Source organism: Pongo abelii, chromosome 13, assembly GCF_028885655.2.
Source record: "Pongo abelii isolate AG06213 chromosome 13, NHGRI_mPonAbe1-v2.0_pri, whole genome shotgun sequence".
NCBI classification, from domain to species: Eukaryota; Metazoa; Chordata; class Mammalia; order Primates; family Hominidae; genus Pongo; species Pongo abelii.
The window spans coordinates 42551165-42575162 of NC_071998.2; the positions used below are offsets into that span (position 1 = coordinate 42551165).

General features: G+C 42.8%; 1 protein-coding gene across 18 annotated transcripts in view; it reads right to left on the reverse strand.

The window, feature by feature from the left end:
- CCDC171 (coiled-coil domain containing 171) overlaps positions 1 to 23998 on the reverse strand; it is a 467560-nt gene that overhangs the window by 372352 nt on the left and 71210 nt on the right. The window lies entirely within an intron of this gene.

Consider the following 23998-nt stretch of genomic DNA (forward strand, 5'->3'; position numbering starts at 1 on the left):
TTCTTTATTATTATCCCATCTTAGCTTAATTCTTTTAAAAATACCACTAACAATTACTTAAGGACCTACTGGTAGTGATTGTCTCTGCAATTTAGTGTAAAACTAACATAAAATGCTCTCCAGAAATTTAACTTCTTGTTCGTTATGTCACTATGTGGTCAAACAGCCAATATAAAATATACTAACTAACATACAACATATGATATATAATATAAAGCAAAGCTTTTAAAAAGAATCTAAGTATGAGAAATCATAGGTAAGTTAGAAGACTAAATCTCTCCACTTGTAAAATTCTTATAAATAGAAGAAAAATAAAGACTATCTAGACTACCTTCAAAGCTTCAAGTTCTCCAAAAGCAGAGACCTGGTATTATCAAAAGTATTTACACAGCAGTGAAGAAAAAAAAAAGTAAAAATAAAACCAGTCTATAATAATATTATACCTATAGCATCAACCAATAAAAACAGATATTGAGGAAATTAAGTATTTTACAGAAAAAAGTCAATACCGGGTTGTGCACAACTACACCTTAAAGTTTAGGTATTAGATATTTTCTTTTTTGTGTGTGTTTTATTGTTTTTTGTTTTGTTTTGTTTTTGAGATAGAGTCTTGCTCTGTCGCCCAGGCTGGAGTGCAGTGGCACAATCTCGGCTCAGTGCAGCCTCCACCTCCCAGGTTCAAGTGATTTTCCTGTCTCAGCCTCCAGAGCAGCTGGGATTACAGGCAAGCGCCACCATGCCTGGTTAATTTTTGTATTTTTAATAGAGATGGGGTTTCACTATGTTGGCCAGGCTGGTCTCAAACTGCTGACCTCAAGTGATAGGCCCACCTCAGCCTCCCAAAGTGCTGGGATTACAGGCATGAGCCACAACACCCAGCCGATATTTTCTTAACAAGTCAAAATTGCCTTACCAAGAACCCTACCAACAAAAAAGAAGTCGTTATTACATAGTACAGCCTCACAACTATAACACAATTAATAAAATGTTTTTAGTGATGATAGAGTTTTCTAGCATCCTTAAGTGACTTCTAAGTGATCTTTTAAATTCTAATATTCAGAACATTAACTCTATCCTAAACCTTTTTTTTTTTTTTGAGGCAGGATCTCACTTTGCTGCCCAGGCTAGAGTACAGTAGCACGATCACAGCTCACTGCAGCCTCAACCTCCCTAGGCTCAAGTGATCCTCCCACCTCAGCCTCCCAAGCAGCTGGGACTACAGGCACATTCCACCACGTTCGGCTAACTTTTGTATTTTTTGTAGGGATGATATTTCACCATGTTGCCCAGGCTGGTCTTGAACTCCTGGTCTCAAGTGATCTGCCCATCTCTGTCTCCCAAAGTGCTGGGATTACAGGCATGAGCCACAGCTCCTGGCCTTTAATCCTTTTTTAGTAAGCCATCTACAAACCATAGTATTAAAAATGATGATATAAAATATAATGAATTCCTAAATTTATTGGCCTAAAAAGATGTTCAGCACAAGACAACGTAAGTTAAAATACTATTTCAAACATAATTTCATATTTTTATTCCTTCTCTAATCTTGTAAAAAATAAACCATGTGTGGTTAGAGTATGAGGAATTTTACCTTTGCCAAGTTCATATTTGGCATTTCTGTTGGTAAGTCCATCTACATACTCCATACCCAGTTTCCTCCACTGTTAGCATCTTATAGATATATAGATATAGATATAGATATACAGTACAAATAATCTATTTTTTAAAAGGAGAAGGGTCTAAATAGCTATTTCTCCAAAGAAGATACATGAATGGCTAATAAGCACATAAAATGATATTCAACATCATCAATCATCAGAGAAATGCAAATCAAAACCACAATGAGGTACCATTTCACACCTACTACAGTGGTTGTAATATAAAAGAATGACAATAACAGCTGCTGGTGAGGATTTAGAGAAACTGGAACCCTTATACCTTGCTGGTGGGAATGTAAAATGGTGCTGCCACTGTACAAAACAATCTGACAGTTCCTCAAAATGTTAACCATATAGTTACCATGTGACCCAGCAATTCCTCTCCTAGATATATAATAAAGACAACTGAAAACATATCCACACAAAAACCTGTACATGAATGTTCATGATGGCATTATTCATTATGGCTGAAAAAGTAACACTGTGATGGTTAATACTGAGTGTCAACTTGATTGGATTAAAGGATGTCACGTTCCTAGGTGTGTCTGTGAGGGTGCTGCCAAAGGAAATTAACATTCGAGTCAGTGCAGTGGGAGAGGCAGACCCACCCTCACACTGGGTGGGCACCATCTAATCAGCTGCCAGCATGGCTAGAATAAAGCAGGCAGAAGAAAGTGGAATGAGGAGACTTGCTGAGTGTTCCAGCCCTCATCTTTCTCCGTGCTGGATGCTTCCTGCCCTGGAACATCAGACTCCAAGTTCTTCCATTTTTACACTCTTGGACTTACACCGTGATATATATATATATATACAGTACAAATAATCCATTTTTAAAAAGGACAAGGGTGTAAATAGCTATTTCTCCAAAGAAGATATATGAATGGCTAATAAGCATATAAAATGATAAAAAGGGGCTCTCAGGCCTTTGACCACAGACTGAAGGCTGCACTGCTGGCTTATCTACTTTTGAGATTTTGAGACTTGGACTGACTTCCTTGCTCCTCAGCTTGCAGATGGCCTATTGTGGGACTTCAACTTGTGATCGTGTAAGTCAATTCTCCTAACAAACTCCCCTTCACATATACATATATACTATTAGTTCCATCCCTTTAGAGAACCCTGACAAATACAAACACAAATGTCCATCAACTGACGGACAGGGACACAAAATATATATTACACAACAGAATATCATTCAGGCATAAAAAAGAATGAAGCACTAATACATACTGCAACATGGATAAACCTTGAAAACATTATGCTAAGTGAAAGAAGTCAGTCATAAAAGACCATATATTGTAGTTCCACTTGTAAGGAATGTCTAGAATAGGCAAATCTATAAAGACAGAAAGTAGTGGTTGCTTAGGGATGAGAGGAAAGGGGAAAAGGAAAGTGATGGCTAATGAGCAGGGTTTCTTATTGTGTGATGAAAATGTTCCAAAATGGATTATAGTGATGGTTGCACAACGCTGTGAATACACTAAAAACCATTGAATTGTACACTTTAAATGGACAAATTTATAATATGCAAATTACATCTCAATAAAGTGGTTTTTTTACTCATCGCTGTAAGAAGTTAGACCTCAAGGTATCCACCCTTACCCCAAGTAGCCAAACAAATACCCTACCCTAGCCCTCACACAAAGGTTTATTATCTGAAGAATCTGAACCAGAAGCTGAACACAGAAATACACACAGAGAGAGAGGGAGAGGGGTGCACCAGACCAAAACCAGGGGGATGTCTGCATACTAAACAGCATGATAACCAGATTCTTCCTCTATTTCCTTCTTCCATTTTATAACCATCAAATCTGAAACTAGCAGATATCCCTTTGTAGAAATAAAAGAAATACAGAGAAAAGACCTATAGATTTTAATGTTTCAAAATTTTCCAATGAAACTTTTTAACATTTCCTTATCACCCTACACAATAAGGCTTCCCTAAACCCAAGATTCATATATTCAAATGCCTACCCCACTTCTCCCCTTGAATGTCTAAAAGGAATGTCAAATTTAACATATCTAAAACCAAACTCCTGACCTCTCCCAAACTTACTCCACTTGTATTATTTATGAGTTCCATAAATGGAAATGCCATTCACTTGTCTGCTCAAGCCAAAACCTTTGGCATTATCCTTTACTCCCTCTTTTTCTCTCATAATCCAGGTCCAATTAATCAGCAATTTCTGTGGGTTCTATCTTGCAAAAATATATACAAATTTGACCATCTCTACTACATCACCTACTACAAGGTAGTAGTAGAGGAGATGGTTAAATTTGGATATATTTTTGCAAGACAGACCCTCCTCTACTACTACCTTGTCTAAAACACTATAATCTGTCAACTAGATTATTTTTAATAGTCTCCAAAATTGTCTTTTATAATCTATTATCCAAAGAGTGTCCAGAATAATGCTTTTAAAACATAAATGAGAAAAGGCATATCATTCCTCAGCTCGAAACTTTCCAAAAGCTTTCCCAAAAACCAAAGTTCTTACAATGAACTACAAAAGACCTTCAAAATTCTGCATGGTCTGTCTACCATTCTATATCTCCTACTAGTCTCTCTCTTGCTCATTCTATTCCAGTCACAAAGGCCTACTTGCTGTTCCTCAAATATTAAAAGTACACTTGCAACTCACAGTCTTGCACTTTCTATTCTTTCTACCTAGAATGCTCTTCCTTGGGATATCCATACGGCTCAATCCCTTCCTTCCTTCAGGTATCAGCTCAAATGCCACCTTATCAAGTTAGCCTTCCATGACCACCAATATAAACAGGTAACCATCCTACCCTATTACTCATTAACTTCCCCTGGACTGCTTTATTATTCTTCACAGAATTATCGCCAGCTAACACACTACACATTGATTCCTCCTGACTGGAATGTCAACTTCAAGAAGGAAGATGCTTTTTGGCTGAGTGCAGTGGTTCACGCCTGTAATCCCACCACTTTGGGGGCCAAGGTGGGCTGATCACTTGAGGCCAGGAGCTCAAGACCGGCCTGGGTAACACGGCAAAACCCTGTCTCTACTAAAAATACAAAAAATTAGCCAGGCGTGGTGGCGCACGCCTGTAATTCCACCTACTCAGGAGGCTGAAGCAGGAAAATCACTTGAACTGGAGGTTACAGTGAGCCGAGATCGCCACTGCACTCCAGCCTGGGTGACAAAGCGAGACTCTGTCTCAAAAAAAAAGAAAAAAAGAAGAAGAAGAAAGAGGCTTTTCTTTGTTCTCTGCTATGCCTCTATGACCCAGAAATGTGCCTGCCACTCCAATAAATATTTACTGAACAAATGAATACTGCAGTCATAATATAGGAACGGGATAGTACAAAAATGGTAGAGAAAACAAGCTCTCAGAAATTAAAAAGAAAAAAGGAAACATTCAATTAGAAGATTAGAAAGTGAAGTTAAACACATCTCCCAAGAAGCATCAACAACAACAAAAAGATAAAGAGAAAGGAGAAAGTTAAGAAAAGAGTAAAATACCAATTCAGTGGTCTAACGCTTGAATAATAAAAGTCTCAGAAATAAAGAACAGAAAAAAAGACTGAGGAGGACATGGTGAAGAAATAACACAAGAGAATTCCTGAAAATGAAGGACACGAGTTTCCTGGCTAAAACGGCCACCGCGTGTCCTGCACACTGAATAAAAAAGATCCATTCTAAGGAACATTGTTATCTCTGATGTTCTGAAATTTCACAACCAGGGGGAACTGTATAGCACAGATAATTTGGTGTGTTCAAAAACATAGTATAAGGAAGAAAAGAAAGATATAGATGGAGAACTTGTAGATTAAAAGAGACTTAAGAGACATATAGATATGTAGACCTAATTGAGATTCAGAATCAAACTGTAAACATACACAACATTTATGCCATTTATGAGACAATTTAAAATTTGAATAATGCCTGGTTACTTGACTATATTCAGTAATTATCATTAAACAATTTATGTGTGATATTGATAATGCAACTTTAAATAAAAGACCCTTTATTTTTGGAAATCAATAAAAAATTAAGGTTAAAGTGATATGATGGCTAGAGATTTGTTTCAGTATAATATGGGATGAGGAAAAGTAAGCAGGCATATAATGATACAAGATTGTTCATAAATTGATCACTGTTGAAGCTGGTGATGAATAACAGGTTCATTATATTATTCTGTCTACTTTTAAATATATTTAAAGTTTTCCATAATGAAAATATTTTCTAAAAAAAAGGGGATCAAGAACATTTTTGGAGAGGAAGAGAGTGAGAAAAGGATCACAAACAAAGAATACAAAACAGAATAGCATCAGGCCTCACAATAACAACAGAAGAAAATAGAAACCAGTGAGACAAGGCCTTCGAATTCTAAGAGAAAATGACTTTCAACCTAAAAATCTACATTCAGCCCAATTACATCTACCCTAATACTGTCAACAAAAAGAGTCAAACTCTGTAAAATATTTGAAGAGATTTATTGTAAGCCAAATATGAGTGACCAGTGGCCTATGACAGCCCCAGGAGATCCTGAGAACATGTGCCATGTAGGTGTCAGGCTATAGCTTGGTTTTATACATTTTAGGGAGACATAAGACATCAATCAATACATGTAAAATGTACACTGGTGCAGTACAGAAAGGCAGGACAACTCGAGGGGGTGGACGGCGGGGGCCCTCTAGGTCACTGGAATAATATTTCCTATCCTTACTGATTAAAAAAGATACCTTAATATGTTAAATTGTTATATAATATCTACAAGCCTACTCCTGGCTTTTCAATTCAGTTTCGTTAAAAGTCTGTAGCAACAGTTAATTTTAGGTATCAATCTGACTAGATTAAGGAATACCTAAAGAACTGATAAGGCATTCTTTCCATTACTTCTGGGTGTATCTGTGAGGGTGTTTCCAGAGAAGACTGGCATCTGGGCTGGTGAACTTAGTGGGGAAGATCTGCCCTTAACATAGGCAAGCACCATCCAATTGGTTGGGGGCCAGGATAGAACAAAAAAGGAGAGAAAATAATTTTCTCACTCTCTCTCCCCTTCTATCTTCCCACCTCTTCCTCTCTCTCCTCCTCTCTCTCTCCTTCTTTCCTCACCTCTCTCCCCTGGAGCACAGACACTCTCCTCCTCCTGTCCTTGGACATCAGAACTCAAGTATCTCTGGCCTTAAGGCTCCAGGTCTTACACCAGTGGCAACCAGGGTTCTCAAGCCTTCTACCTCAGGCTGAAAATTACACCACTGACTCCCCTGGTTCTGAGTTTTTCAGACTTGAACTAAGCCATGCTACTGGCATCCCAGAGTCTCCAGTTTACAGATGGCCTGTCATGACTTTTAGCCTCCATAACTGCACAAACCAGTTTCCCTAATAATCTCCTCCCATATATCTATATCTATATCTATATCTATATTAATTCTAATACAGTACTAATACAGTCTTGTCTTAGAGTTATTGTACTTTTTGGTTACCAGCATACTGGACTCCTTACAATAACTCTTTTTTGGGGTTTTAATTTTGGTAGAATTGGGAGGGATTTATTGGGGGTGAATTACCTCTTTCAACCAAACGTCCTCTACCTGGGATTTGAATCCTCAACACAGTTATAAAAATGAAAATAACTGGTACCAGTTCACCCCAACTTCAGGCATCAATTCTGCTCCCAAGGCCTCTGAAGAGACTCTGTGAACCATATGCTTGCTCAGCTTGAATCCTCAGCCTTCCTTCTGATTCTGTGAATATGATTCCCATACTGAAGTCCCTGTTTAAGTTAACCAAAGTTGGTCTCTGTTGCAATGCAACCAAAGAATGACAATTGATGCCCTGCTGAAGCTTTATAATATGTATTCTGGTAGAAAAAAAAAAAACTACCTATTACTCATATCAAAATATTTTAGATACTCTCACCTGGTTACTTTAGTATTCTGCATGAATTTTAGACTCTATTTCCCAAAATAATTCCATGGAATTTTGGCTTGGAACTGCTTTAATCCATAATATAATCTAGGGAATATGTATATGTTTACAGTGTTAAGTGTTCCTATAATATCGCACCATGTTCTTTTAAGACCTTCAGTTAAATTTCGTAACTTTGATGTATTTGTTAATTTTATTCGTATTTTGTTACTGTGGTAAAGAAAATCTTTCAGTATTATATTATCTGATTATCGCTGGTATGTAAGAATATAAACATAATTGTCATACATTGGGGAGGTTCCAAGATGGATGAATAGGAACAGCTCCAGTCTACAGCTCCCAGCGTGAGCGACACAGAAGACAGGTGATTTCCGCATTTCCAACTGAGGTACAAAGTTCATCTCACTGGGGCTTGTTGGACAGTAGATGCAGCCCACAGAGCATGAGCCAAAGCAGAGCAGGGCATCGCCTCACGCGGGAAGTGCAAGGGGTTGGGGAATTCCCTTTCCTAGCCAAGGGAAGCTGTGACAGATGGTACCTGGAAAATCAGGACACTCCACCCTAATACTGCGCTTTTCCAACAGTCTTAGCAAACGGCACACCAGGAGATTATATCCCGCACCTGGCTCAGAGGGTCCCATGCCCACAGAGCCTCACTCACTGCTAGCACAGCAGCCTGAGATCCAACTGCAAGGCAGCAGCAAGACTGGGGGAGGGGCACCCGCCATTGCTGAGGCTTGAGTAGATAAACAAAGCAGCTGGGAAGCTTGAACTGGGTGGAGCCCACCACAGCTCAAAGAGGCCTGCCTGCCTCTGTAGACTCCACCTCTGGGGGCAGAGAACATTTTGAGCATAGCTGAACAAAAGGCAGCAGAAACTTCTGCAGACTTAAACGACCCTGTCTGACAGCTCTGAAGAGAGTAGTGGTTCTCCCAGCACAGAGTTTGAGATCTGAGAAAGGACAGACTGCCTCCTCAAGTGAGTCCCTGATCTCCCAGTAGGAGCCGACTGACACCTCATACAACCAGGTGTCCCTCTGAGACAAAGCTTCCAGAGGAAGGAGCAGGTAGCAACATTTGCCATTCTGCAATACTTGCTGTTCTACAGCCTCCGCTGGTGATACCCAGGCAAAAAGGGTCTGGAGTGGACCTCCAGCAAACTCCCAACAGATCTGCAGCTGAGGGTCCTGACTGTTAGAAGGAAAACTAACAAACAAAAAGGACGTCCACACCAAAACCCCATCTGTATGTCATTATCAACAAAGACCAAAGGTAGATAAAACCACAAAGATGGGGAGAAACCAGAGGAGAAAAGCTGAAAATTCTGAAAATCAGAACCCCTCCTCTCCAAAGGAACACAGCTCCTCACCAGCAATGGAACAAAGCTAGACGGAGAATGACTTTGACAAGTTGAGAGAAGAAGGCTTCAGACGATCAGTAATAACAAACTTCTCCGAGCTAAAGGAGGATGTTCGAACCCATCGCAAAGAAGCTAAAAACCTTGAAAAAAGATTAGACGAATGGCTAACTAGAATAAACAGCAAAAAGAAGAACTTAAAAGAACTGATGGAGCTGAAAACCATGCCACGAGAACTATGTGATGCATGCACAAGCTTCAGTAGCTGATTTGAACAAGTGGAAGAAAGGGTATCAGTGATTGAAGATCAAACGAATGAAATGAAGTGAGAAGAGGAGTTTAGAGAAAAAAGGTAAAAAGAAACGAACAAAGCCTCCAAGAAAAATGGGACTATGTGAAAAGACCAAATCTACGTCTGATTGGTGCACCTGAAAGTGATGGGGAGAATGGAACCAAGTTGGAAAACACTCTGCAGGATATTATCCAGGAGAGCTTCCCCAACCTAGCAAGGCAGGCCAACATTCAAATTCAGGAAATACAGAAACGCCACAAAGATACTCCTCGAGAAGAGCAACTCCAAGAAACATAATTGGCAGATTCACCAAAGTTGAAATGAAGGAAAAAATGTCAAGGGCAGCCAGAGAAAAAGGTCAGGTTACCCACAAAGGAAAGCCCTAACAGCAGATCTAGATGACTAACAGCAGATCACTCGGCAGAACTCTGCAAGCCAGAAGAGAGTGGGGGCCAATATTCAACATGCTTAAAGAAAAGAATATTCAACCAAGAATTTCTTATCTAGCCAAACTAAGCTTCATAAGTGAAGGAGAAATAAAATCCTTTAGAGACAAGCAAATGCTGAGAGATTTTGTCACCACCAGGTCTGCCTTACAAGAGCTCCTGAAAGAACCACTAAACATGGAAAGGAACAACCAGTACCAGCGACTGCAAAAATATGGCAAATTGTAAAGACCATCGATGCTAGGAAGAAACTGCATCAACTAACGAGCAAAATAACCAGCTAACATTGTCATGGCGGGATCAAATTCACACATAAAAATAGTAACCTTAAATGTAAATGGGCTAAATGCTCCAATTAAAAGACACAGACTGGCAAATTGGAGAAAGAGTCAAGGCCCATTGGTGTGCTGTATTCAGTAGACCCATCTCACGTGCAGAGACACACCCAGGCTCAAAATAAAGGGATGGAGGAAGATCTATCAAGCAAATGGAAAACAAAAAAAGCAGGGGTTGCAATCCTAGTCTCTGATAAAACTGACTTTAAACCAACAAAGATCAAAAGAGACAAAGAAGGCCATCACATAATAGTAAAGGGATCAATTCAACAAGAAGAGCTAACTATCCTAAATATATATGAACCCAATACAGGAGCACCCAGATTCATAAAGCAAGCTCTTAGAGACGTACAAAGAGAGTTAGACTCCTACACAATAATAATGGGAGACTTTAACACTCCACTGTCAACATTAGACAGATCAACTAGAGAGAAAGTTAACAAGGATATCCAGGACTTGAACTCAGCTCTGCACCAAGCAGACCTAATAGACATCTACAGAACTCTCCACCCCAAATCAACAGAAAATACATTCTTCACAGCACCACATCACACTTATTCCAAAATTGACCACATAGTTGGAAGTAAAGCACTCCTCAGCAAATATAAAAGAACAGAAATTACAACAAACTGTCTCTCAGACCATGGTGCATTCAAACTAGAACTCAGGATTCAGAAACTCACTCAAAACCGCTCAATTACATGGAAACTAAACAACCTGCTCCTGAATGACTACTGGGTACATAACAAAATGAAGACAGAAATAAAGATGTTCTTTGAAACCAATGAGAACAAAGACACAACATACCAGAATCTCTGGGACATATTCAAAGCAGTGTGTAGAGGGAAATTTATAGCACTAAATGCCCACAAGAGAAAACAGGAAAGATCTAAAATTGACACCATAACATCACAATTAAAAGAACTAGAGAAGCAAGAGCAAACACATTCAAAAGCTAGCAGAAGGCAAGAAATAATTAAGATCAGAGCGGAACTAAAAGAGATACAGACACAAAAAACCCTTGAAAAAAATCAATGAATCCAGGAGCTGGTTTTTGGAAAAGATCAACAAAATTCACAGACTGCTGGCAAGACTTATAAAGAAGAAAAGAGAGAAGAATCAAATAGATGCAATAAAAAATGATAAAGGGGATATCACCACCAATCCCACAGAAATACAAACAACCATCAGAGAATACCATAAACACCTCTATGCAAATAAACTAGAAAATCTAGAAGAAATGGATAAATTCCTGGACACATACACCCTCCCAAGACTAAACCAGGAAGAAGTTGAATCCCAAAATAGACCAATAACAGGCTCTAAAACTGAGGCAGTAATTAATAGCCTACCAACCAAAAAATCTCCAGGACCAGATGGATTCACAGCCAAATTCTACCAGAGGTACAAAGAGGAGCTGGTACCATTCCTTCTGAAACTATTTCAATCAATAGAAAAAGAGGGAACTCTCCCTAACTCATTTTATGAGGCCAGCATCATCCTGATACCCAAGCCTGGCAGAGACACAACAAAAAAAAAACAGAATTTTAGACCAATATCCCTGATGAACATCGACACAAAAATCCTCAATAAAATACTGGCAAACCAAATCCAGCAGCACATCAAAAAGCTTATCCACCATGATCAAGTGGGCTTCATCCCTGGGATGCAAAGCTGGTTCAACATACACAAATCAATAAAATATATTATATAAACAGACCCAAAGACAAAAACCACATGATTATCTCAATAGATGCAGAAAAGGCCTTTGACAAAATTCAACAGCCCTTCATGCTAAAAACTCTCAATAAACTAGGTATTGATGGGACGTATCTCAAAATAATAAGAGCTATCTATGACAAACCCACAGCCAATATCATACTGAATGGGCAAAAACTGGACGCATTCCCTTTGAAAACTGGCACAAAACAGGGATGCCCTCTCTCACCACTCCTATTCAACATAGTGTTGGAAGTTCTGGCCAGGGCAATCAGGCAGGAAAAGAAATAAAGGGTATTCAATTAGGAAAAGAGGAAATCAAATTGTCCCGTTTGCAGATGACATGATTGTATATTTAGAAAACCCCATCGTCTCAGCCCAAAATCTCCTTAAACTGATAAGCAACTTCAGCAAAGTCTCAGGATACAAAATCAATGTGCAAAAATCACAAGCATTCGTATACACCAACAACAGACAAACAGAGAGCCAAATCATGAGTGGAACTCCCATTCATGGTGGCTACAAAGAGAATAAAATACCTAGCAATCCAACTTACAAGGGATGTGAAGGACCTCTTCAAGGAGAGCTACAAACCACTGCTCAACAAAATAAAAGAGGACACAAACAAATGGAAGAACATTCCATGCTCATGGTTAGGAAGAAGCAATATCATGAAAATGGCCATACTGTCCAAGGTAATTTATAGATTCAATGCCATCCCCATCAAGCTACCAATGACTTTCTTCACAGAATTGGAAAAAAACTACTTTAAGTTTCATATGAAATCAAAACAGAGCCCTCATTGCCAAGACAATCCTAAGCAAAAAGAACAAAGCTAGAGGCATTACGTTACCTGACTTCAAACTATACTACAAGGCTACAGTAACAAAAACAGCATAGTACTGGTAGTACTGGTACGAAAACAGAGATATAGACCAATGAAACAGAACAGAGCCCTCAGAAATAATGGCACACATCTACAACCATCTGATCTTTGACAAACCTGACAAAAACAAGAAATGGGGAAAGGACTCCCTGTTTAATAAATGGTGTTGGGAAAACTGGCTAGCCATATGTAGAAAGCTGAAACTGGATCCCTTCCTTAAACCTTACACAAAAATCAATTCAAGATGGATTACAGACTTAAATGTTAGACCTAAAATCATAAAAACCCTAGAAGAAAATCTAGGCAATACCATTCAGGACACAGGCATGGGCAAGGACTTCATGACTAAAACACCAAAAGCAACGGCAACAAAAGCCAAAATTGACAAATAGGATCTAATTAAACTAAAGAGCTCCTGCACAGCAAAAGAAACTACCATCAGAGTGAACAGGCAATCTATAATAGGGAAAAGATTTTTACAATCTACCCATCTGACAAAGGGCTAATATCCAGAATCTACAAAGAACTTAAACAAATTTACAAGAAAAAATCAAACAACTCCATCAAAAAGTGGGCAAAGGATATGAACAGACACTTCTCAAAAGAAGACATTTATGCAGCCAAAAGACACATGAAAAAATGCTCATCATCACTGGCCATCAAAGAAATGCAAATCAAAACCACAATGAGATACCATCTCACACCAGTTAGAATGGCGATCATTAAAAAGTCAAGAAACAACAGGTGCTGGAGAGGATGTGAAGAAATAGGAACACTTTTGGTGGGAGTGTTGACACTTTTGGTGGGAGTGTAAACTAGTTTAACCATTGTGGAAGACAGTGTGGCGATTCCTCAAGGATCTAGAACTAGAAATACTGTTTGACCCAGCCATCCCATTACTGGGCATATACCCAAAGGATTATAAATCATGCTACTATAAAGACACATGCACACGTATGTTTATTGTGGCACTATTCACAATAGAAAAGACTTGGAACCAACCCAAATGTCCAACAATGATAGACTGGATTAAGAAAATGTGGCACATATACACCACGGAATACTATGCAGCCATAAAAAATGATGAGTTCATGTCCTCTGTAGGGACATGGATGAAGCTGGAAACCATCATTCTGAGCAAACTATCGCAAGGACATAAAACCAAACACCGCATGTTCTCACTCATAGGTGGGAATTGAACAATGAGAACACTTGGACACAGGATGGGGAACATCACACACTGGGGCCTGTCATGGGGTGGGGGAGGGGGGAGGGATAGCATTAGGAGATATACCTAATGTAAATGATGAGTTAATGGGTGCAGCACACCAACATGGCACATGTATACATATGTAACAAGCCTGAATGTTGTGCACATGTACCCTAGAACTTAAAGTATAATAAAAAATAATTTTAAAAAATTGTCATACATTATTTTCTGTCTAGCCTCCTTATTGAATGTTTTTACTAGTGTCAATAATTTTAAGGTTGATTTTACTATTCATTTTATTTACACATCATCTAAAAATATTAGGAATCACACTTGCTTCCTCCCAAAAGTTTTTTTGTTTTGTTTTTTATTATTATTATACTTTAGGTTTTATGGTACATGTGCACAATGTCCAGGTAAGTTACATATGTATACATGTGCCATGCTGGTGCACTGCACCCACTAACTCGTCATCCAGCATTAGCTATATCTCCCAATGCTATCCCTGCCTGCTACCCCCACTTCACAGCAGTCCCCGAAGTGTGATGTTCCCCTTCCTGTGTCCATGTGTTCTCATTGTTCAATTCCCACCTATGAGTGAGAATATGCGGTGTTTGGTTTTTTGTTCTTGCGATAGTTTACTGAGAATGATGATTTCCAATTTCATCCATGTCCCTACAAAGGACATGAACTCATCATTTTTTATGGCTGCATAGTATTCCATGGTGTATATGTGCCACATTTTCTTAATCCAGTCTATCATTGTTGGACATTTGGGTTGGTTCCAAGTCTTTGCTATTGTGAATAATGCCGCAATAAACATACGTGTGCATTTGTCTTTACAGCAGCATGATTTATAGTCCTTTGGGTATATACCCAGTAATGGGATGGCTGGGTCGAATGGAATTTCTAGTTCTAGATCCCTGAGGAATCGCCACACTGACTTCCACAAGGGTTGAACTAGTTTACAGTCCCACCAACAGTGTAAAAGTGTTCCTATTTCTCCACATCCTCTCCAGCACCTGTTGTTTCCTGACTTTTTAATGATTGCCATTCTAACTGGTGTGAGATGGTATCTCATTGTGGTTTTGATTTGCATTTCTCTGATGGCCAGTGATGGTGAGCATTTTTTCATGTGTTTTTTGGCTGCATAAATGTCTTCTTTTGAGAAATGTCTGTTCATGTCCTTTGCCCACTTTTTGATGGGGTTGTTTGTTTTTTTCTTGTAAATTTGTTTGAGTTCATTGTAGATTCTGGATATTAGCCCTTTGTCAGATGAGTAGGTTGCGAAAATTTTCTCCCATTTTGTAGGTTGCCTGTTCACTCTGATGGTACTTTCTTTTTTTTTTTTTTTTTTTTTTTTGTATTTATGAAGTATTTATTGATCATTCTTGGGTGTTTCTCGGAGAGGGGGATATGGCAGGGTCATAGGATGATAGTGGAGAGAAGGTCAGCAGATTAACACATGAACAAAGGTCTCTGGTTTTCCTAGGCAGAGGTCCCTGCGGCCTTCTGCAGTGTTTGTGCCCCTGGGCACTTGAGATTAGGGAGTGGTGATGACTCTTAAAGAGCATGCTGCCTTCAAGCATCTGTTTAACAAAGCACATCTTGCACCGCCCTTAATCCATTTAACCCTGAGTTGACACAGCACATGTTTCAGAGAGCACGGGGCTGGGGGAAAGGCCATAGATCAACAGCATCCCAAGGCAGAAGAATTTCTCCTAGTCAGAACAAAATGGAGTCTCCTATGCCCACCTCTTTCTACACAGACACATTAACAATCTGATCTCTCCCTCCTTTCCCCACACTTCCCCCCCTTCTTTTCAACAAAACCACCATCGTCCTCATGGCCCGCTCCCGATGGTCGCTGTCTCTTCGGAGCTGTTGGGTACACCTCCCAGACAGGGCAGCCGGGCAGAGGCGCTCCTCACCTCCCAGACAGGGCGGCCGGGCAGAGGCGCTCCTCACTTCCCAGATGGGGCCGCCGGGCAGAGGCGCTCCTCACTTCCCAGACGGGGCGGCCGGGCAGAGACACTCCTCACTTCCTCCCAGACGGGGTGGCAGCCAGGCAGAGGCGCTCCTCACCTCCCAGACGGGGTGGCCGGGCAGAGGCGCTCCTCACTTCCCAGAGGGGGCGGCCGGGCAGAGGCGCTCCTCACTTCCCAGACCGGGCGGCCGGGCAGAGGCACTCCTCACTTCCCAGACGGGGCGGCCGGGCAGAGATGCTCCTCACTTCCTCCCAGACGGGGTGGTGGCCAGGCAGAGGCGCTCCTCACCTCCCAGACAGGGCAGCCGGGCAGAGGCACTCCTCACTTCCCAGACTGGGCGGCCGGGCAGTGGCGCTCCTCACCTCCCAGACGGGGCGGCCAGGCAGAGGCGCTCCTCACTTCCCAGACGGTGTGGCGGCTGCGCAGAGGCGCTCCTCACTTCCCAGATGGGGCAGCCAGGCAGAGGCGCTCCTCACTTCCTCCCAGACGGGGTGGCGGCCAGGCAGAGACACTCCTCACTTCCCAGACAGGGTGGCCGGGCAGAGGCGCTCCTCACTTCCCAGAAGGGGCGGCCGGGCAGAGGTGCTCCTCACTTCCTCCCAGACGGGGTGGCGGCCGGGCAGAGGCACTCCTCACCTCCCAGACGGGGCGGCAGGGCAGAGGCGCTTCTCACCTCCCAGACGGGGTGGCCAGGCACAGGCGCTCCTCACTTCCCATACGGGGTGGCGGCCAGGCAGAGGCCCTCCTCACTTCCCAGATGGGGAAGCCGGGCAGAGGCGCTCCTCACTTCCTCCCAGACGGGGTGGCGGCCAGGCAGAGGCGCTCCTCACCTCCCAGACGGGGCGGCCAGGCAGAGGTGCTCCTCATCTCCCAGACGGGGCAGCTGGGCAGAGGTGCTCCTCATTTCCTCCCAGACAGGGTGGCGGCTGGGCAGAGGCACTCCTCACCTCCCAGACGGGGTGGCCAGGCAGAGGTGCTCCTCACTTCCCATATGGGGTGGCGGCCGGGCAGAGGCGCTCCTCACTTTTCAGATGGGGCAGCCAGGCAGAGGCGCTCCTCACTTCCTCCCAGACGGGGTGGCGGCCAGGCAGAGGCACTCCTCACCTCCCAGATGGGGCGGCCAGGCAGAGGTGCTCCTCATCTCCCAGACGGGGCAGCCGGGCAGAGGTGCTCCTCACTTCCTCCCAGACGGGGTGGCAGCCGGGCAGAGGCACCCCTCACCTCCCAGATGCGGCGGCCAGGCAGAGGTGCTCCTTACTTCACAGACGGGGCGGCCGGGCAGAGGCGCTCCTCACTTCCCATACGGGGTGGCGGCCAGGCAGAGGCGCTCCTCACCTCCCAGACGGGGCGGCCGGGCAGAGGTGCTCCTCATCTCCCAGACGGGGCGGCAGGGCAGAGGTGCACCTCATCTCCCAGATGGGGCAGCCGGGCAGAGGTGCTCCTCATCTCCCAGATGGGGCGGCAGGGCAGAGGTGCTCCTCATCTCCCAGACGGGGCAGCCGGGCAGAGGTGCTCCTCACTTCCTCCCAGACGGGGTGGCAGCTGAGTAGAGGCACTCCTCACCTCCCAGAGGGGACGGCCGGGCAGAGGCACTCCTCACTTCCCAGACGGGGCAGCCGGGCAGAGGCGCTCCTCACCTCCCAGATGGGGCGGCCGGGCAGAGGCGCTCCTCACTTCCCAGACGTTGGGCGACTGGGCAGAGGCGCTCCTCACTTCCCAGACGGAGCAGCCAGGCAGAGGCGCTCCTCACATCCCAGACGATGGGCAGCCGGGCAGAGATGTTCCTCACTTCCCATATGGGATGGCGGCCGGGCAGAGGCACTCCTCACTTCCCAGATGGGGCGGCCGGGCAGAGGGGCTCCTCACATCCCAGACGATGGGCGGCCAGGCAGAGACGCTCCTCACTTCCTAGACTGGGTGGCGGCGGGGCAGAGGCTGTAATCTTAGCACTTTAAGAGGCCAAGGCAGGAGGCCGGTAGGTGGAGGTTGTAGCGAGCCGAGATCACGCCACTGCACTCCAGCCTGAGCACCACTGAGCATTGAGTAAGCGAGACTCCGTCTGCAATCCCAGCACCTGGGGAGGCCGAGGCAGGCAGATCACTCGAGGCCAGGAGCTGGAGACCAGCCCAGGCAACACGGCGAAACCCTGTCTCCACCAAAAACACAAAAACCATTCAGGCGTGGCGGCGCGCACCTGCAATCCCAGGCACTTGGCAGGCCGAGGCAGGAGAGTCACAGGAGCCCAAGGCAGGGAGGTTGCAGCGAGCCGACATCACGGCAGCACAGTCCAGCTTCGGCAACAGAGGGAGACCGAAAAAACAAGGAGACGGAGACCAAAGAAGGGAGACGGGGAGGGGGAGGGGGAGGGGGACGGGGAGGGGGAGGGGGAGGGGGAGGGGGAAGGGGAGAGGGAGGGGGAGGGGGAGGGGGAGAGGGAGAGCGAGAGGGAGAGGGAGCCCTGATGGTAGTTTCTTTTGCTGTGCAGGAGCTCTTTAGTTTAATTAGATCTCATTTGTCAATTTTGGCTTTTGTGGCCATTGCTTTTGGTGTTTTAGACATGAAGTCCTTGCCCATGCCTATGTCCTGAATGGTAATGCCTAGGTTTTCTTCTAGGGTTTTTATGGTTTTAGGTCTAACATTTAAGTCTTTAATCCATCTTGAATTGATTTTTGTATAAGGTGTAAGGAAGGGATCCAGTTTCAGCTTTCTACATATGGCTAGCCAGTTTTCCCAGCACCATTTATTAAATAGGGAATCCTTTCCCCATTTCTTGTTTTTCTCAGGTTGGTCAAAGATCAGATAGTTGTAGATATGTGGCATTATTTCTGAGGGCTCTGTTCTGTTCCATTGATCTATATCTCTGTTTTGGTACCAGTACCATGCTGTTTTGGTTACTGTAGCCTTGTAGTATAGTTTGAAGTCAGGTAGTGTGATGTCTCCAGCTTTGTTCTTTTGGCTTAGGATTGACTTGGCGATGCGGGCTCTTTTTTGGTTCCATATGAACTTTAAAGTAGTTTTTTCCAATTCTGTGAAGAAAGTCATTGGTAGCTTGATGGGGATGGCATTGAATCTGTAAACTACTTTGGGAAGGATGGCCATTTTCACGATATTGATTCTTCCTACCCATGAGCATGGAATGCTCTTCCATTTGTTTGTATCCTCTTTTATTTCCTTGAGCAGTGGTTTGTAGTTCTCCTTGAAGAGGTCCTTCACTTCCCTTGTAAGTTGGATTCCTAGGTATTTTATTCTCTTTGAAGCAATTGTGAATGGGAGTTCACTCATGATTTGGCTCTCTGTTTGTCTGTTATTGGTGTATAAGAATGCTTGTGATTTTTGCACATTGATTTTGTATCCTGAGACTTTGCTGAAGTTGCTTATCAGCTTAAGGAGATTTTGGGCTGAGACAATGGGGTTTTCTAGATATACAATCATGTCATCTGCAAACAGGGACAATTTGACTTTCTCTTTTCCTAATTGAATACCCTTTATTTCCTTCTCCTGCCTAATTGCCCTGGCCAGAACTTCCAACACTATGTTGAATAGAAGTGGTGAGAGAGGGCATCCCTCTCTTGTGCCAGTTTTCAAAGGGAATGCTTCCAGTTTTTGCCCATTCAGTATGATATTGGCTGTGGGTTTGTCATAGATAGCTCTTATTATTTTGAGATACGTCCCATCAATACCTAATTTATTGAGAGTTTTTAGCATGAAGGGTTGTTGAATTTTGTCAAAGGCCTTTTCTGCATCTATTGAGATAATCATGTGGTTTTTGTCTTTGGTTCTGTTTATATGCTGCATTACATTTATTGATTTGCGTATATTGAACCAGCCTTGCATCCCAGGGATGAAGCCCACTTGATCATGGTGGATAAGCTTTTTGATGTGCTGCTGGATTCTGTTTGCCAGTATTTTATTGAGGATTTTTGCATCAATGTTCATCAAGGATATTGGTCTAAAATTCTCTTTTTTTGTTGTGTCTCTGCCAGGCTTTGGTATCAGGATGATGCTGGCCTCATAAAATGAGTTAGGGAGGATTCCCTCTTTTTCTATTGATTGGAATAGTTTCAGAAGGAATGGTACCAGTTCCTCCTTGTACCTCTGGTAGAATTCGGCTGTGAACCCATCTGGTACTGGACTTTTTTTGGTTGGTAAGCTATTGATTATTGCCTCAATTTCAGAGCCTGTTATTGGTCTATTCAGAGATTCAACTTCTTCCTGGTTTAGTCTTGGCAGGGTGTATGTGTTGAGGAATTTATCCATTTCTTCTAGATTTTCTAGTTTATTTGCGTAGAGGTGTTTGTAGTATTCTCTGATGGTAGTTTGTATTTCTGTGGGATCAGTGGTGATATCCCCTTTATCATTTTTTATTGCATCTATTTGATTCTTCTCTCTTTTTTTCTTTATTAATCTTGCTAGCAGTCTATCAATTTTGTTGATCCTTTCAAAAAACCAGCTCCTGGATTCATTAATTTTTTGAAGGGTTTTTTGTGTCTCTATTTCCTTCAGTTCTGCTCTGATCTTAGTTATTTCTTCCCTTCTGCTAGCTTTTGAATGTGTTTGCTCTTGCTTTTCTAGTTCTTTTAATTGTGATGTTAGGGTGTCAATTTTGGATCTTTCCTGCTTTCTCTTGTGGGCATTTAGTGCTATAAATTTCCCTCTACACACTGCTTTGAATGCATCCCAGAGATTCTGGTATGTTGTGTCTTGGTTCTCGTTGGTTTCAAAGAACATCTTTATTTCTGCCTTCATTTCGTTATGTACCCAGTAGTCATTCAGGAGCAGGTTGTTCAGTTTCCATGTAGTTGAGCGGTTTTGAGTGAGATTCTTAATCCTGAGTTCTAGCTTGATTGCACTGTGATCTGAGAGATAGTCTGTTATAATTTCTGTTCTTTTACATTTATTGAGGAGAGCTTTACTTCCAAGTATGTGGTCAATTTTGGAATAGGTGTGGTATGGTGCTGAAAAAAATGTATATTCTGTTGATTTGGGGTGGAGAGTTCTGTAGATGTCTATTAGGTCTGCTTGGTGCAGAGCTGAGTTCAATTCCTGGGTATCCTTGTTGACTTTCTGTCTCATTGATCTGTCTGATGTTGACAGTGGGGTGTTAAAGTCTCCCATTATTATTGTGTGGGAGTCTAAGTCTCTTTGTAGGTCACTCAGGACTTGCTTTATGAATCTGGGTGCTCCTGTATTGGGTGCATATATATTTAGGATAGTTAGCTCTTCTTGTTGAATTAATCCCTTTACCATTATGTAATGGCCTTCTTTGTCTCTTTTGATCTTTGTTGGTTTAAAGTCTGTTTTATCAGAGACTAGGATTGCAACCCCTACCTTTTTTTGTTTTCCATTTGCTTGGTGGATCTTCCTCCATCCTCTTATTGTGAGCCTATGTGTGTCTCTGCACGTGAGATGGGTTTCCTGAATACAGCACACTGATGGGTCTTGAGTCTTTATCCAATTTGCCAGTCTGTGTCTTTTAATTGGAGCATTTAGTCCATTTACATTTAAACTTAATATTGTTATGTGTGAATTTGATCCTGTCATTATGATGTCAGCTGGTTATTTTGCTCGTTAGTTGATGCAGTCTCTTCCTAGTCTCGATGGTCTTTACATTTTGGCATGATTTTGCAGTGGCTGGTACCGGGTGTTCCTTTCCATGTTTAGCACTTCCTTCAGGAGCTCTTGCAGGGCAGGCCTGGTGGTGACAAAATCTCTCAGCATTTGCTTGTCTGTAAAGGATTTTATTTCTCCTTCACTTATGAAGCTTAGTTTGGCTGGATATGAAATTCTGGGTTGAAAATTCTTTTCTTTAAGAATGTTGAATATTGGCCCCCACTCTCTTCTGGCTTGTAGGGTTTCTGCCGAGAGATCCGCTGTTAGTCTGATGGGCTTCCCTTTGATGGTAACCCGACCTTTCTCTCTGGCTGCCCTTAACATTTTTTCCTTCATTTCAACTTTGGTGAATCTGACAATTATGTGTCTTGGAGTTGCTCTTCTCGAGGAGTATCTTTGTGGCGTTCTCTGTATTTCCTGAATCTGAATGTTGGCCTGCCTTGCTAGACTGGGGAAGTTCTCCTGGATAATATCCTGCAGAGTGTTTTCCAACTTGGTTCCATTCTCCCCGTCACTTTCAGGTACACCAATCAGACGTAGATTTGATCTTTTTACATAGTCCCATATTTCTTGGAGGCTTTGCTCATTTCTTTTTATTCTTTTTTCTCTAAACTTCCCTTCTCGCTTCATTTCATTCATTTGATCTTCCAGGGCTGATATCCTTTCTTCCATTTGATCGCATCAGCTCCTGAGGCTTCTGCATTCTTCACATAGTTCTCGAGCCTTGGTTTTCAGCTCCATCAGCTCCTTTAAGCACTTCTCTGTATTGGTTATTCTAGTTATACATTCTTCTAAATTTTTTTCAAAGTTTTCAACTTCTTTGCCTTTGGTTTGAATATCCTCCCGTAGCTCAGAGTAATTTGATCATCTGAAGCCTTCTTCTCTCAGCTCGTCAAAGTCATTCTCCATCCAGCTTTGTGCCGTTGTTGGTGAGGAACTGTGTTCCTTTGGAGGAGGAGAGGTACTCTGCTTTTTAGAGTTTCCAGTTTTTCTGCTCTGTTTTTTCCCCATCTTTGTGGTTTTATCTACTTTTGGTCTTTGATGATGGTGATGTACAGATGGGTTTTTGGTGTGGATGTCCTTTCTGTTAGTTTTCCTTCTAACAGACAGGACCCTCAGCTGCAGGTCTGTTGGAGTACCTGGCCGGCCATGTGAGGTGTCAGTCTGCCCCTGCTGGGGGTTGCCTCCCAGTTAGGCTGCTCGGGAGTCACGGGTCAGGGACCCACTTGAGGAGGCAGTCTGCCCGTTCTCAGATCTCCAGCTGCGTGCTGGGAGAACCACTGCTCTCCTCAAAGCTGTCAGACAGGGACATTTAAGTCTGCAGAGGTTACTGCTGTCTTTTTGTTTGTGCCCTGCCCCCAGAAGTGGAGCCTACAGAGGCAGGCAGGCCTCCTTGAGCTGTGGTGGGCTCCACCCAGTTCAAGCTTCCCGGCTGCTTTGTTTACCTAAGCCAGCCTGGGCAATGGTGGGCGCCCCTCCCCCAGCCTCGCTGCCGACTTGCTGTTTGATCTCAGACTGCTGTGCTAGCAATCAGCGAGACTCCGTGGGCGTAGGACCCTCTGAGCCAGGTGCGGGCTATAATCTCCTGGGGCACCGTTTCCTAAGCCCGTGGGAAAAGCACAGTATTCGGGTGGGAGTGGCCCGATTTTCCAGGTGCCGTCTGTCACCCCTGGAAAGGGAACTCCCTGACCCCTTGCGCTTCCCGAGTGAGGCAATGTCTTGCTCCTGCTTCGGCTGGCGCACGGTGCACTCACCCACTGACCTGTGCCCACTGTCTGGCACTCCCTAGTGAGATGAACACGGTACCTCCGATGGAAACGCAGAAATCACCCGTCTTCTGCGTCGCTCACGCTGGGAGCTGTAGACCGGAGCTGTTCCTATTCGGCCATCTTGGCTCCTCGAGCCCTCCCAAAGGTTATAATCCTTATTGCTGTTCTTAACAATGTTAAGTGACAGAGTGAGTTTAATAAGTGTTAACTCTAGCACTTTACTATTAAATACTCTTCGTAAGTATTTATTTGCCTAATAAAGATTACAAATTATGTTTAGGACAAAACTTCTTTATCTGTTTAAATATTTCATTTTCCACAAAGCAAAGAGAAATTTTAAAAAGATGAACTAACAAATCAATTAGATTTAAGATTAAAGTTATTTTCAGTATCATTCACGAATAAAAATCCTATTTTTCATCTGTAAATTGATGCTCCTTTCCCAAGTAAAGTCTCATCTGAAAAGCCTTCCACAAAACCATACATGATTCAAATTACAAAATTAAAATGTAATATTACTTTTATGATTTAGAACCTACGTACATCAAAACTTTTCCTGTATTGCTTACTCAACCTAATAATGTAAACAATTACTCTCAAACTTCCCAAATATTCCATTACAGTTAATTGTTCAAAAGTGAACAGATTTTTTTAAACTAGGGCAAAACAGAAAATATTCAGATACAAAAATTTTCAAAGAAGCCAAATATACATTATAAATAAGTGCCCCTAAAATTAGTTTTACATATTATCACAGAGTAAAACTCTCCAATCTTAAATCACGGAATGGGTTTTATGTGTGTGTGTGTGTGTGTGTGTGTGTGTG